The 5796-nt window shown below is 36.0% G+C and overlaps 1 non-coding gene across 1 annotated transcript; it reads right to left on the reverse strand.

Annotated features, from left to right (window-relative positions):
- Positions 1-3252: 3252 nt before the first annotated feature.
- LOC131250276 (small nucleolar RNA R71) lies at positions 3253-3360 on the reverse strand. The gene has a single exon (XR_009173203.1). It is a non-coding gene; the product is annotated as a small nucleolar RNA R71 (small nucleolar RNA).
- Positions 3361-5796: the final 2436 nt, after the last annotated feature.

The following is a 5796-nucleotide window of genomic DNA, read 5'->3' on the forward strand; positions in this document are numbered from 1 at the left end:
CTTTAGCACAAATGTGAATTCCTATAAGAATGAAATTCACCTAGCATACATATGATTTACTTTAGCTTGGCTATTAATGAATTTGAGAGCTTGATGGTTTGTATAAAGAATGAACTCCCTCTAAATCAAGTAATGTCACCAATGTCGCAGTGCTTGGATCGGTGTATAAAATTTGAGCTCATATGTCAATCACTTTTTGCCTGCATCACAAAGATTTTCACTGTAAAAGGCTACCGACCTACCTTCTTGCGACAAAACTACTCCAATTTTGACATATGAAACATCACATTTAACCTCAAATATTTTGTCGAAGTTAGGAAGTATGAGAACTGGAGTTGTGGACAACTTGTTCTTGATTTTAGAGAAGCTCCAATTAGCTTCATCAGTCCACTAAAATAGTTAATTCTTCATAAAATTTGTAATCGGTGACACAATAGTGCTGAAATTCTTCACGAACTAAGGATAAATAAATGTCGTCAGCCCATGAAAACTTCATACTTTATGGATGTTTGTGGGAACCAACCACTCTCTGATGGCTCTCACCTTTTCGTCGTGCACCCGGATGCCCATGAATGTCACGACAAAGCCCCAAAACAATAAACTATCAGTAAAAAAAACTGTACTTTTTAAAATTGAGATGCAGCTTGTTCTCGATGAGTACTTAAAAGACTTGTTTTAGATGTTCCATATGACTTGCTTCATCCTGACTGTATATCAAAATGTTATCGAAGTAGACCACCACGAAGTGCCCAATAAATGTTTTCAGAACTTGGTTAATCAAACTCATGAATGTGCTAGGTGTGTTCGAAAGACCGAAGGGCATGACCACCATTCATAATCCCTTGGTTTTAAAAGTTGTCTTCCTCTCATCATTTAATCGTATTCGGATCTGATGGTAACCGCTTCTTAAATCCAATTTAAAAAATATTTTTTCACCCTCTAGCATGTCCAACATATCGTCTAGTCATGGTTTGTGAAACTCGTACTTTATGATAATTGTTGAGTGTAAAATATTATATATTTCCCCCTATTTATACCTTGGTTCTATAAACATGATAGTGCTTAATTGATCTAATTATGCATGTTTTCATGTGCGAGGTGATTTCAAGAGCTTAAGGTGAAATTGATGCCAAAAAGAAGATTATACTCAAAAGATTACTAAATGAAGATTTGGAGATTTGGCAGTCATTAATAAAGAATTCACATGCCAAAGATCCAAGGAAACCAAGTGAGCGATGAAGAGAATCAAATATTTGAAGTGAAGAAAAGGAATCCCGAAAATTGTCTTAAAAAAAGAAGATTCCTAAAAATTGCCCTAAAAAAACATAGTCTGGAATTCTGAGTTAAAGCAGAATTTCCTGAAACAAACTTTTAATCTGACCGAAGTGCAATTTCGGTCCGACCGGAATCGCACAAAATAGTCCAGCGAGAAACAAGATTTTCAACCTTAATTTGGTACGACCGAAGCCAACTTCGGTCTGACCAAAATCACACAGATTTGTCCTGTGAGAAAGTGTGATTTTCAGCTTTAATTCGGTCCGACCGAACCCAAGTTTGGTCGGACCGAAGCGTAACTTTTTATGTAAATTTGAGGCGGTTTCAAAGTTGGTTCAAGCAAATATTATAAATATGGGTCCTTTAATTGTTTCTAAGCACAAATTAGGGTTGGAAGAGTGGAGCAAAGTGTTAGAGAACTTCAAGGTTCCTTCTTCGTTAATCTTCTTCTTCTAGTTAGTTTTTATGGTTTGTTTAAGAGTTTTTAGTTCAATCATGTCTTTGGTTACCTAAATCTCTTAGCTAGGGCTACGAGGCGAAGCTTGTAGCGTGTTTATATGTTTATTTTTCTTTGATTCTTATTTATGTTGAACTTTATTTACTTTTAGTTTGAATTTAAGAAATATTTTTAGTTTTTTATGATTTGTTGTGACTCAAATTACAATAGATGTTATGATAGCTTTGAGTATCTTCTTTTCTATTATGAGAATGTGAGATTGGTAAATCCTGTTGTTCACCATCATCTCCTGGGCATGGTAGGGTGATGGAATCCCTTCCACTCATCACAATTTTCTTCCATTAAGAATTAGGTTAATGAAAGTTTCGATTTGATTTAATTGCTTTATCTTCCACTTAGATAAGATAAGACTCTAATTTCAATTGTGTTCTTTGAATCAAGCAAGGTAGCATCTTGATAGCTACAAGTGGATCCTTGGCACCCTAATTCCCGCATTTAAATTCACAAGTTTTAATTAACATTATTCACAATTACTCTCCTTCATTCCAAATTTAGATTTAAATATTTATAGTTCTAGCTCTAGTTATTTCAGAATATGTACAAGTTTAGTCCTTGTTATTTCGACCTCAGTCTTACCAAGTTATTACTACATTGCGACCCTACACTTGGGGTTGTGAACAAGTTTTTGACGCCGTTGTTGAGGACTATGGCTACATTTTTTTGGAATTAATTAGTATTAGAATTAGGATAAGATTACGGTTAATTTTTTCTTTATTTTTAGGTTAGGATTTTTTCTGAATTTTTTTAGAAACTAATATTGTTTTCTGTTTTGTAGGATCCTAACATAGCAACTATTCAGTAATTTTGTTCCAACCCTCTTTCTTATCTTTTCTAGATCTCTTATTTGTTTTACTTTTTTTACTTTTCTTTTTAAGTTTAATTGTTTAGTTACTTGAGGGTTAAGAGTGTTTCATGCCCAAGTGGGTTCGTGACAACACCCTCCGTCTCTTGAGTGAAGGAGGATTAGTCGAAGGGTTGCCTATCCATCACCAGATTAGACACCACCTGAGATCCTTTAAGTTAGTAGAAGTAATGGTTGCAAATCAACCTCAACCACCCATTGAGGAAGTTCAAGATGAAAACAAGGTACATAATGCACCCCTGCCTTGTACTTTATGAGATTATTGACAATCAGCAGGGGTGAGCACACCTTCCTGCATGATATTCTCATTAAATGCAGGAACCGTGGATATTAAACCAGGGCTAATTCAACTCCTCTCGAAGTTTCATGGACTATAATTTGAAAGTCCATACTGGCATATGAAAGAGTTTGATGAAATAATATCTACATTACACTTCCCAAACGTGTCTAAGGACACAGTTAGGCTGAAATTGTTTCCTTTCACTTTAAAAGAAAAGGCTAAGTCGTGATTACATTCCGTAAGACCAAGGTCCATTGGCACATGGGCTAAGATAATAAAGGAGTTCCTTAAAAAGTTCTTCCCCTATCATAAAACAAACACCTTAAGGAAAGTAATCATGAATTTTGCACATAAAGAAGATGAGACCTTCTTCCAATGTTGAGAGCGATTAAAGGATCTCATAAATTCATGTCCACAACATGGCTACAAAACATGGTGTATAACAAGATTTTTCATGAGGGATTGACCTCACCCATTCGCCAATTTGTGGAGATGATGTGTAATGAGAAATTAATAAACAATGAAGCCAATGATGCATGGGATTATTTTGATAAACTTGCTGAAAACACATAATCATGGGATACCTCCTTAAGAACTACCATTTCTAAGCCTACTCAATCAAGGGGGGGGGGGGGGAGAATTTATGTTTTAAAAAAGAAAGATGATATAAATGCAAGAATGGCCAGACTCAGAAGAAAAGTCAAGGCCATGGAACTTAGGAAGGTAGAACTCGAAAAGGATGCGGAAGTTGTTTGTGGTATTTACTCTTGTAACATACATATAATTGAGAATTTTTCAACAATTCCTGCTTTTCTAGAGATATTGAATCAATAATCAAATGTCATAAACAACTACCAAAGACCTTCAGTGGACCCACCTCAAATACATATAACTCAAGTTAGAGGAATTATCCAAACTTCAGTTGGAGGAATGGACAAACTGCTACTCCTCAAGGGATCCTTAACCAATTTCTGAATCAATGGAAACCTCAAGAGGATCCGATCTTAAAACATGTTTAAAATTAAGAGCTTTTTAATCAGGGTATACTACATGCCTTTCAAGACTTTACAAAGGTCATACAAGGGTTTGAGATAAAAAATTTCAATTGGGGAGAAAGGGATCCTTTCGGCCCAGCCTCTCCCCAACCCAAAACCGCAATATGAAATAAGTGATCGAAGCTCTTCAAAACAAAAAGAGTAAGCTAAATTTATTACCACTCTTAGGAGTGTGAAGACAATTGACAAAGTTATTCTAGTAAAGGTTGAAAAGCCTAAGGACTCGGAAATAGATGAGAATGATAGACCTAGCAATGCCCCACATGGGTTAGAACCGGAACCTCAAAGTAAGCTGACAATGTTATTCCCTCATTGGTTAATTACACCAAAACCTCTATCTAACTCACATGATATTCTAGAGGTGCTTAAGCAAATGAAGGTCAATATTCTTTTACTAGATGTCGTTAAACAAATACCTTCATATGTCAATTTTGTGAAAGATTTATGTATGACCAAAAGATAGAAAAACATACAAAAGAAAATCTTTTTGACAGAAAAAGTAAGTGTCATCCCAAGTTAGATGTGTCACAAAAATACAAAGATCCCAGTATCCCAACCATCACTTGTGTAATTGGGAACCATCGAATTGAGCACGCACTTCTTGACTTGGGGACGAGTGTAAATCTAATCCCTTACTCGGTTTACGAACAATTGGGTTTAGTGAATTAAAACCCACTCGGACCACATTACAACTCAATGATCAATCAGTTCGTGTTCCGAGAGGGATGATTGAGGATGTGTTAGTCCAAGTTGATAAATTCTACTATCTAGTAGATTTTATTGTCCTGAATACTCAACCCATCATAGATGTGATCACTTAAATTCTTGTTATTCTTGGTCACCCATTCCTTGTTACATCAAATGTTATCATTAATCGTAGGAATGAAATTATGAATTTATCTTTCAGAAATATGATATTGGAGCTCAACATCTTTTTCAATATGAATAAACAGTTAGAGGATGATGACGATACCCATGACATTAACATGATCAATTCTTTCGTGGAAGATAGCGCACTCCTGACTCTATACTATGATGCTCTAGAGACGTGCTTGGCCTACTCCCCTAATTTAGATGATGATATGATTAGGGAGATGAATGCCTTATTTGATGCTATACCGGTACTAGAAGCTAACCAGTGGAGGCCATAATTTGAGAAATTGCCCCAAACTAATGTAGTGCCTCTACCCTCTAGCCTCAAAGCACTGAAGCTTGACCTAAAACCTTTGCCCATTGATCTTAAATATGTCTACTTAGGTTAAGATGAGACATACCCGGTGGTGATTTCTTTCCACCTTGAGAAAGAACAAGGGAGTGTACTCATTTCTACTCTCATTGAGCATAAAGGAGCTCTTAGATGGTCAAATGCAGACCTCAAGGGAATTGACCCTTTGATTTGTACTCACCACATACATCTTAAGGATAATGTAAAAATCTCATGACAACTGCAACGTCGACTCAATCCAAATATGAAAGAAGTGGTTAAGGCTGAGGTAATTAAGTTGTTGGATATGGGTATCATATACCCTATATCTGACAGTCAATGGTGAGTCCAACTCATATAGTTCTTAAGAAGTCTGGAATCACCATCGTAGCTAATGCTGATAATGAACTCATGCCAATTAGATTTACTACTAGTTGGAGAATGTGCATTGACTACAGGAAGTTGAATACCATCACAAGGAAGGACCACTTTCATTTATCCTTCATTGATCAAATTTTGGAAAGGCTAGCTGGTCCTTCTTACTACTGCTTCCTTGACGGATATTCGAGCTACAATTAGATAGAGATCGCTCTTGAAGAATAA

This window comes from Magnolia sinica, chromosome 6, assembly GCF_029962835.1.
Source record: "Magnolia sinica isolate HGM2019 chromosome 6, MsV1, whole genome shotgun sequence".
NCBI lineage: Eukaryota > Viridiplantae > Streptophyta > Magnoliopsida > Magnoliales > Magnoliaceae > Magnolia > Magnolia sinica.